This window comes from Canis lupus, chromosome 20 (assembly GCF_011100685.1).
Source record: "Canis lupus familiaris isolate Mischka breed German Shepherd chromosome 20, alternate assembly UU_Cfam_GSD_1.0, whole genome shotgun sequence".
NCBI classification, from domain to species: Eukaryota; Metazoa; Chordata; class Mammalia; order Carnivora; family Canidae; genus Canis; species Canis lupus.
Genome location: NC_049241.1, coordinates 35190315 through 35201052, shown reverse-complemented (window position 1 = coordinate 35201052; position 10738 = coordinate 35190315). Strand labels below are relative to the sequence as shown.

The 10738-nt window shown below is 41.7% G+C and overlaps 1 pseudogene across 1 annotated transcript; it reads left to right on the top strand.

The window, feature by feature from the left end:
• Window positions 1-299: 299 nt before the first annotated feature.
• On the top strand, window positions 300-1027 carry LOC100688690 (annotated as a pseudogene). The gene has a single exon (XR_005374442.1). The product of XR_005374442.1 is annotated as a peroxiredoxin-1-like (transcript).
• The last annotated feature ends 9711 nt before the right edge of the window (window positions 1028-10738 follow it).

Here is a 10738-nt window from a genome sequence, read left to right as displayed (position 1 = left end):
GCTGCCCCAATTCCCTCCTTTAAAGGTGAAGAGAGGAAGTAGGTGTGGTAGGAGGAAAATTTACAAACATCATGAATCTCAGCCCAGGCTGTAGACTATCACTTACCAGTTATAAAACCTGGGAATGAATTTCGGAATCCCTTCCAAGCCTCAGTGTGTCCATCCATTAAATAGCAACACAAGGAAGTCCATAAGGAGCTGTTCATATCATCATTAGCATCATCAGTAATAACTGAAGAGCAGAGTTAGTGTTCAAAGAACTGGTATGATGTAGAAGTAGTTTAGAATAGTAGTCAAGGTCTTCTTCCTGACTGGTCTTCGGCGGTTAGTCTCCTCAGCGCTGCCCATAGCAAGATGTCTTCAGGAAATGCCAAAATTGGGCATCCTGCTCCCAACTTCAAAGCCACGGCTGTTATGCCAGATGGCCAGTTCAAAGGCCTCAGCCTATCTGACTACAAAGGAAAATATGTTGTATTCTTCTTTTATCCTCTTGACTTCACCTTTGTGTGCCCCACGGAGATCATTGCTTTCAGTGACAGGGCAGAAGAATTTAAGAAACTCAACTGTCAAGTGATTGGTGCTTCTGTGGACTTTCATTTCTGTCACCTGGCTTGGATCAACACACCCAAGAAACAAGGAGGACTGAGACCCATGAACATTCCCTTGGTATCAGACCCCAAGCATACCATTGCTCAGGACTATGGAGTCTTAAAGGCTGATGAAGGCATCTCGTTCAGGGGCCTCTTTATCACTGATGATAAAGGTATCCTTTGGCAGATCACTGTATGACCTTCCTTTTGGTCGCTCTGTGGATGAGACTCTGCGAATGGTTCAGGCCTTCTAGTTCACTGACAATCATGGGGAAGTGTGCCCAGCTGGCTGGAAGCCTGGCAGTGATACCATCAAGCCTGATGTCCAGAAGAACAAAGAATATTTCTCTAAGCAGAAGTGAGTGCCTCGCCATTTTAGGGCCAGGCTGTAGTGGGGCATCCATGAAAACAGAATCTTTTTTGTACTATTGTCATGCTTAAAACAAGACTTTAGACTCTGCAGATGTGGTATGTGGTATGGGACAAGACAGCCCTTTCCCACAGGGTTTGGGGAGGCCAGCCTTTCTTCCTCTGGAGAGAATGGTCTGAGGTGTGCTATGGGGCAGGCCAACTGATATGTACAGTAGCAAGGCATCACTTTTGATCTTTTGTTGTTTCTATCAAACTTGAACTGAGAAAAAAAATAGAATAGTAGTCAAGTGTGTGGACACTGGAGCTAACCTATCTAAGTAGAAATCCTAGTTCTGCCATCTATTAGCTGTCTGAACTTAGGTGAGTTGTTTCTGTTATCATTATTAGTGGTTTTACTCCTCAAAGATCCCCCAAGCCCCTGAGAGCTTCCACCGAAAATTCCAAAAATAACTTCATAACCGCTATTGGGAATAAAACATGGGTCAGACATCCAGTGACTATCTCAGGACCTTCTCTCTCAACCATCCACAACCTGGTGCTACTTCTCTATCACGTTCTGCAAAATGGCACCTTTCAATGAATGGCAGGACTATGACCAAAACCATGAGGAAAGAGGTTACTTGCAAAATAAGCTTGGAAGATCAGCACTTGGTCTGTAGGAGGCATAGAGAAGGTGGTCAAAGGGCAGAATTTCTTATTAAAGTGCCAGTGCCCCCCACCAGTCAATGGCACAGAGCCCCTCCAGCCCCTGAGATTACACTGGAAGTTAGAACCCGGCTGAGCTATACCTGGGAAGGGCAAGCGAACATGGCTCTAGCATGGCTCTCCTTTGAATGGCCTTTTCCTTTTACATGTAAAGTGAAGGCCAGTGACCAGACTCTTGAGAAACAGAAACCAGCCCTGACACTCTCTTATCCAAGTTTTAACTGAGCCATACCTTCCATGTTGAGCAATCGCCTCTCTTCAATCAACCTCACTACTATAACCTTAGACATAGTTGACCTTACGAGGTTTTTCTCCAATCTTTTGGGATCCACTTCAATCCCTTTGGCTTGAGTGACACTCTGGGCAAGTTTTCATGAATGAGACAGAGGAAAAATGTGCCTGAATCACATGATTAATCAGAGTATATATTTTTTTCACTTATGCCACCATAAGCCCTTTTTATTAACGTATTTAGTCAGTTTGGGGATTTTTATTAGATATTCATGTTTCTAAGTCTTCATCCTAAGGATAAGGCAGGCAAGAATTTGCTTCCAAAGCAACTTACTGTCGCTACCTTTTAATAACTGAAGGTTTTAGTACAGTGATTTATCCTTAAGCCTCTTGATAATCCCAGCAACCTCTAGGTGTCAGAAAATGGAAGGCAACCCTCCTGCATTTTGCCCTGTATCCAAGACATAGCGTTAATGGAGTCTAGCTAGACTAAAGACCATTTCAAAACAGGAGAATAAGACGTGGGCAAACCAAGGATCCCACATAAATCCTTCTGTGGGACCAGGAAATGAGCATCTAGTTGAAAAATGTGCCTGTTTTTCTCTCTCCACACCCCTTCCTACCAACTTAATGTTACTTTAAGATTTAGCCCTAAATAACTGAAGCATGGGCTAGAGCCACAAAATATAGGCAGTGAAAAATCTTTACTGGAGTGCACCAATAAAGCTAATCCCTCTAATGCTGACGATGGCCCCATTTTTGTCGCCAACCTCTCACAGCCTGACAGAGATGGGGAGGGAGTGGGAATTCCCAGAGCAAATAAAGACCCCTCTTGGGTGTAAAAAATCAGCATCACCCGGCACTTCTGAAGCCCCAACCCCAGGCAAGCTGGGAGAGACAGTGTACATTTTTTAGACGGGGTACTGCCCTCACAGGCAGTCAGAACAGAGCCATCCGTTGCCAGAAACCATTCATCAGACTTTGTAGAAAAGGCTGTCAGCTCGGCCTACAGGCCTCAAGCCAGCCTGTCAGGATCTAGGCTAACAGCCAGAGTGTCAGGGGCTGCGGCTGGTAGCCAACCAGAACTTTGATGTCTAAGGGTTGGCCAGCTGGTATGTGAGGGTGGCCGATGGGCTCTGAAACCATACACTCTGCTCAGAGGTCATGAATTCTGAGAGTGAGCTGGCCGTTAAGAGGATCTCCAATAAAGATGGAGGTAGACATTTTCTATTTTTTAAAAAATTGTTCAAACTATTTCAGTATTTGTTTTGATTTAAATTTCCATTACACATGCTTTTCATTATGCAACTCAATTAGTATATAAAAGATTTTTCTGTTTAAGATGTTTAAATGAACATAATTGTTCAATTTGGAAAGATTACAATGCTTTTATTTAATTAACACTGCAATAAATACATCGCTCCATAATGAACCCCATACTTTTAGGCCATTAACCATTCAATAAATTTGCAATATGGAAGGTTCTTTATGGAGAAGAAGATAAATAAAGCAATATAAATGAATGTACGACAGCTATGATGCTAAGCAGCAAATTATAGCTTTTTGCTTCCCATCCACTAGAGTTGTACCTTGATTACAAACATATGTGAGTGTAATAAACAGCATACATTTCAATTACTATTTTGAACATGAGGTGCACTGGATGTTAAAGAAAAAATCCACACCATTGGTATGGGCTGTACTCCATGGCATCTTCCCAAAGAGAAGTTCTTTCAGAATTTGTCCAAATGTCATTTGCCTTATCAAACCAAGCCTGGGCCTGTTCAGGACAAAAATAATCTATGTCCAGCAGGCAGCCTCTCAGAACTGGCTGGTTCTACAATGATCAAAAAATGAAAGCCACTTCCTTTACATGCTATTCCCTGACACATGACCATTAGTTATACCTTTCCAACTGTGACAGATCTTGATAGGTTTTGAAGTGGCCAAGGGCATGTCTTCCATGGCCTAGAGCTTCCAGGCCCTGCCTTCCTTTGCCTTCTCCCCTGTCTCATATCAACTACAGTGAAATGACAAACTTTTCCATGTGTACCACCCTCTGCCCTCTCTAAACCCTATTATTTCTTCTAACACTGAGCCCTGCAAGGTCTGCTAGTAAGCCCAGAGTTCAGGTGAACCCATTGAAACTTAGAGACGTATTGGCTAAGAGTCACAGAGCCAAAATCAGGAATCTAATTTTGTCTCTTATCCAAAGCACATTACTAGTATCGATAGTCATAATAGCTATTAATAACATCAATAGCTAAAGTAATGTGTTAACATTGAAAATAAGGTCCAATACTGAGTGATTATTATGTATGTATCAGGGATTATTATATTGCATTTTAGAGATGAAAGAGCCAAAGCTTGGATGGTGGGGAGCCTGCTTCAAGGTGATAGGGAGAAAATGGCTAAATCAAGCCTAAGCTCTCCAGCTGCTGTAAGGGCTGTCTTTTCAAGGAGTACCCAGGAAGATTCCTGAAAGCCTTCCTTTAGTTTACTTAGCATCCTTGCCTCTGCTCTCCTTCATTCCATCCCTATGGTTTGAGCTGCTAGCAGGGAAATCTTAGAAGGATCAGAAGTAGGAGCTCTTCTTTCACCCCCTCCTCCATAGATACCTGGAAAGGAGGTGCCCACAAGCCAGGCAATACCTCCCTTGGTAGCCAACTTGGAATATTTGGTTCACAACACCAAGGGCTTTCAGGAACAGGAGCCAAAGTACATGTGGGTGCGAAGCCAGGCCTGCTTTTAAGTCCCACTTCTGCTATTTCCTGGCTGTGTAACTTCAAACACATTACTGATCCTCTCTGTGCCTCAATTTCCTTAATTCACTCTACCTTCATACTGTTATTAAGAGATACAAACCAGATAACCGAATTTATCTGAATTGGCTTAGTACATAGTAAATGCTTAGTACCTAGCAAATAATAAAGGCTTAGTACAAGACTGGGTTCCATATCACAGATTTTCAAAAAATGTAAGCAATTCAGTTGATCACTCCACAAATACTTACTGAGCACCGATTATTTCTAGATACTGCTCCAGGCATTTAGGGTAGACAGGTGAAGTTTCCCCACCAGCATGTACTTTGTAGTGTATGAGGTTGGGGTTGGGGGAGTAAGGGGGAGACCAAATAAACAGGTAGATTATATATATGTATATATTCACAAAAAAAAATATTTCAAATTGTGACAAAAACAAGGAGAGGTGAAAAAATTGACTAATGAGGGGAAAGTGTGGGCCATTCAAGGAGGTGACATATAACCAAGTCCTGAATAAAGATTCAGGCAATGGGGCATATACCATGGTGCCTGAGACACGGCAGGAGGTCAACAAACACGTAGTGGATATTCAAATCTGGACTTTCACCTCACCTCCCAGTGGTCCAGTCTGTGGCCAGATTTGTTCAGTCCAGCATACAAACATTTATAGGACCTGCTGTGTGAGAGCCACTAGAAGAGGCAGAAAAATTACTTCCAGGCTTAAGCTAGTTTGCAGTCCTTCTGCATTATGATGCTGATTTAAAAAAAAGGTTGGAACAGCGACCTTTTCCTAGACTCCAGTACATTCCAGGACCCAGATCTCTCTTCTGAGATGAGCATGGGGTATGAGGGAGGGGATAGAGGGAGCCACAGGACAGATGTGGCAAGAGGACCACTGGCCAGGGGTGGAATCCAGATTTGCTCATTCAGTGGAAGGCAATATTGCATATAGCAGCGTCAGCTTCTTACCGAGTCTCTATTTCTCGGTAGGGAAAACAGGAGGGCAGCCCGGGTGGCTCAGCGGTTTAGCGCCACCTTCAGCCCAGGGCCTGATCCTGGAGACCTGGGATCGAGTCCCACATCCGGCTCCCTGCATGGAGCCTGCTTCTCCCTCTGCCTGTGTCTCTGCCTCTCTCTCTCTGTTTCTCATGAATAAATAAATTAAATATTTTTTTTAAAAAAAAGGAAAACAGGAATACTAGCCTCTCCCTCATAACAAATTAGTGGAATGATTTAAAATGATATGTGTAATAGAAACAGACCAAATCAAACATGCCATGCATAGCAGTTGTCAATTTGAGGTGGTCAGTATGTGATGTGATGATCACTATACTATGTTTTCAATTCAACATTTCTGTCATTTGAAAATTTCCCTAAATAAAATATTAGAAACAATATTAAGAAAAACAATACATGCAAGCCATCTAGAATAAAAGGAGGCATTAGATTGTAGTTATTTTGATTCTTTTCATTTGGAAATGAATTCTCAATTCCCACATGGCACCAAGCTCTGCTTTGGAATTGAGATGAAGACAGACCTTCTTTGTCTTTGAGGAATTCATACTCTCCTAATACTCTTAACCATCACCATCCTATGTCTCTTTATATTATTCCTGGACCCAATTCCCTATTTTTGCTTAACGTTATCATTATCACCTTGTATGTGTTTATGTCATAAGCCACAAATAATTTAAAGAACCAACCAGGATGGTTGGATGGATAGATGAAGGGATGGACAGGTCATTCAAGGGAAGTTTGAGACTTCGCTCAGAAACCTAAGTCGTTGGTCAATTAAAAACAAAGTAGGATAATTCAGCATTTCAGGGACGCCCGGGTGGCTCAGCGGTTTAGTGCTGCCTTCGGCCCAGGGCATGATCCTGGAGTCCCGGAATCGAGTCCCACATCAGGCTCCCTGCATGGAGCCTGCTTCTCCCTCTGCCTGTGTCTCTGCCTCTTTCTCTCTCTCTGTCTCTCATGAATAAATAAATAAATAATCTTTTAAAAAAAACCTCAGCATTTCAGTGGCTGAACTGAGTTTCTCTTCATAGGCAGCTCTATCAGCCTTTCAGGCTGCCTGGTACCTCTTCCTATGGTAACAGAACCTCCTTGGCCACAGAGGTGGGTCATGACTCAGGCTCAGCCAATCATATTACACCACCATTCCAACCATGTGACCCAAGTCAGGCTAGAGATACTGCCCAGGATTTCCTCCCTGCTCATAGACTGGCTAGGATGTTAACACAGGAAAATTAACACCATATCTTCCCATCCCTCCTTCCTCCAAATTGCCTGAAGGAGGAAGTCAACAGAGAGAATGGGGAAAAAAAAAAAGAATCACATAGTTCCAGGTGATCTCAGTCCTTGGCTCCAGTAACCTCTGAGGCCAGCTAGCTCTGTTCCTGTACATTCACACGAGTCTCATCACATACAGCTGAGAAAATCTGGGCTGATAGACTCCTGTTCCATTCTGCTGATAGGTATATCTCTCTCTCATTTTCTCTCAGTGTAATTCTTTCTAAAAAATAGCTCTGGAGGCTTCCAAAGTGCCTGGGTCTATGTTAGAATCCACTGAGTTTAAGGAAACCATTTTTTATTCTAGTTTGATGCTGCTGGAAGGCAGCAAACAGCAGGTTATAAATTAAATTGTTAGAATAGGCAAAGATTTCTTAAGCTGGTCACAAAAAGCACTAGCCATAATATAAAAACACTGATAAACTGGATTTCATTTAAATGAAGAACATTTATCAACAGACACCATCAAGACAGTGAAGAAACTGGGAAATATACACAAAACTTGGAAATCTAACAGAGGACTTATATCCAGAATATAGAAATAACTCTTACAAATCAATAAGAATAAGTCTGGGAACATAGTAGAATTTTTTAAAAAATGGACAACAGTTGAACAGAGACTTGCCAGCAAAGGACATCCAAATGGCCAATAAGCATACTAAACAGAGTTCAATGTCATAACATTTTAATGCAAAATAAAACCCCTAAGAGATTATTACCAACCTGCAAGAATGGCTAAAGATAAAAGCCTGAAAACGTCAAGTGTTAGTGATGATATAGAACAAATAAAACTCATACAGCGCTGAAGCATAAACTGATAACCTATTTTAGAAAAAAAGTATTTAGCTATTCCTATTAAATCTAAATCAAACCTAGGACTAGACAATTCCATTCCCAGGTATATGTGCAAGAGAAATAAAAACTTATGTCCACCAAAGGACATGTACAAAAATATACACAGCTGCTTTATTGCCCCAAACTGGAAATAGCTTAAATATCTATCAACAGGAGAATGGATAAATAGCCCTATATTCATATGATAGAGTGCAACATAGCAATAAAAAAAGAACAAATTACTGATATATATCTGACAATATGGGTAAATCTCAAAGACACTGCATTGGCAAAAACTAATCACAGAAGAGTACATACTGTGTGACTCCATTTGTGTTCAAGATCAAGTAAAACTGATCAATGGTGACAGACTAAAAGAGGTACTATGTCACTAGAAAAATAGCACTGACTGGGAATGAGCCTGCAGGAACCATCCGGGGTCCTGGAAATGTATTTTGTTCTGTATATCATCACTCAGGTGTAAAAATTTTATACACACACATAAGTAAAAATTCATGGAGTTACACAGCTAGGCACATGACTGGAGCCCTATCTACTGCTAAAGTAAGGGAAAATTAGGAATTATGATATTGCAAAGCCTATTTTCAATGTCTTCCCAAGAACAACCCCTTTTATAAGGAAGACTCATGCATTAGAGGTACAGTGCTGTGTGTGTGGGAGGGGTCTTGAAGCATTCTCTTTCCCACAAATCATTATGCACCTCATTCTTACGTAATGCTTTTGAAAGACAATGCATATCTCTTAGAACATTTGAAGTGCCAGCCCTAAGTACAGACAGGACAGGAATTTTAGTATCTATTATAGAGTTGTCAAAACTGGTAGAAAGACTTGCAAGAGTCTGGAACAGTCCTGAATTGGAAAAACTGAAAGATTGGAACCAAAATATCATGACAAACAATTCAGATCCTTCTTTCTCCCTCCCACCCCAGTCTCTTCTTTCTCTGGCATGCTTCCTCCCTTCCCTATTTTTTCTCACTCTCCCCATTCTCTTGTCTCACTTTCTGTTTGCTCTCGTTTTCCTTCCCCTTTATTGTACTCCTTCCCCTCCCTTTCTTACTGTAGCTCACCATGAATCCACCACTCTCTACTGCAAACTGAAACTTCATTCAGAGCTTCCTGGGTCTTGTGCCAGCTCCCAGTCCTGTGTTTCCTCACTTGTAGCATCTTGGCATAGAACACACACATAACCTCTTCCCAAAGCCATCCTGTAGCAGAAATCTATCGTTCCATTCCTGGCATCTATTACCCCCTTTCTGGGAAGAACACACCACTTCTCCTTGAGGAAGCCATATTTTCTCTGGACTCCATCTGCCCTTTTCTTCTCACTCTCCATTGACTTGCACGTATCTGGCCCACAAGAGCATTCTGGCCCCCAGGTTGCAGTGACTGATTCATAGATGGGCACATGACCCAAGCCACACCAATGACACCAATCCTAGGACTTTTTATACTGGATTGTGAAGCTAGTCGGTGAGTCTAGATCTCTTTGGGATAATCTTTGCCATCACTGGAGGACATATTGCTTGAGAAAGAAACCAACACAGTGGTAAACAGAGCCAAGAGATTATGATGGATTTCTAACTACTTTGAGCACCTATATCCAGTCATGCCAGAAGTTAGACTGCTCTTAGTCTTCCGAATTCTACAAGCCAATTAATGACCTTCTAAGATTAAGCCAGCTTGAAGTGGCATAGTAGATTAATCTAGCATACTCTCAAATTTTATTCTTCTTCCTATATGTGTGAGTTTGCCTTGAGAATTTGCAAATTCTCTACAGAAGCACAGTCTTATTTCCCACACCTTGCCCACAGTCATACTCCTAGAAACGAGGAGAGTCAAGATGCAAAGTCAGGTCCTCTGGTTGTAGGTCCATTGCTCTCAACCACTGAGTCATAGGAGCAGCAGTTGGTGCCTGCCTTAATGTCCTGGAAAGCCAAACGCCACAGCAAAGTGAATCCCTGGGAAGCTTCGCCAATATTTTCTTAACAACCCTAACTGCACATGAAAACAAGTAAACATTAAAAACTGAGGGTATTTTTTTTTCTTTTTTCTTTTTTAACACACCAGGAAGTCTAGACACCTGCTTTTGTATATTTTCTGGAGGGGGAAAAAATAGACTCATTGTATGAAATTTATTTCAACCATTTGGAGAGGTTTCAGTAAAGATAGGTTGCGTTTGTGATTCAGCAGTGAGACATAAATGTTTAACACAGGGTCTTCCTCCTCACCCGCTCTTCCCCTGTGGATGCTTTGAATAATGCAAAGTCTGTTTTAAGCTCTGCTGATTTACTCAAGAAAAGGATCAGCATATTTTGAAATATTGGTCATACGGTCTGGCGGACGGGAGCATTAAAACACAGGGTAAAACTCAACAAGCTACTTCCTGTCAGCTGCTTCGCAAGACTTCATGGGCTCATAACACTTAATAAAAAAACATGAGCTGTAAATAATACGTGATTTCAACTGCATTTTTCATCAAATGAACCAGACATTTGTGAGTCAGTTTTGTCCTCAGTGAGGAGCACATAAACTCTTTGTACATGAGATGGTCATTTCCTGCCCCTTTCTTGAGGACTCACTATGTGCTAGGTGCTGACCATTTGATTCACAGTAAGTAACTGAAACTCAAACAGCCTCCAAAAAAAGGCGATTTCTTATGGCTCCAACTAATAGATATTTTACACTTATATCTTTGAAGCAGGTCCTCTTACTATTCTGGTTCATTAGATCAGCTCCATGAGAACAGAAACTCATCAGCTTATTTGGTTCTAAGCCCTCAGTGCCTAAAACAGGGCCTGGCACATAGTAGGTGCTCCTTAATCACTGGATGGATAGATGGATGGATGAATGGATGGATGGATGGATGGATGGATGGATGGATGGATGAGTATACAGACAGGAAGTTAAAACTTAAGGAAGCCATCCAGCAAG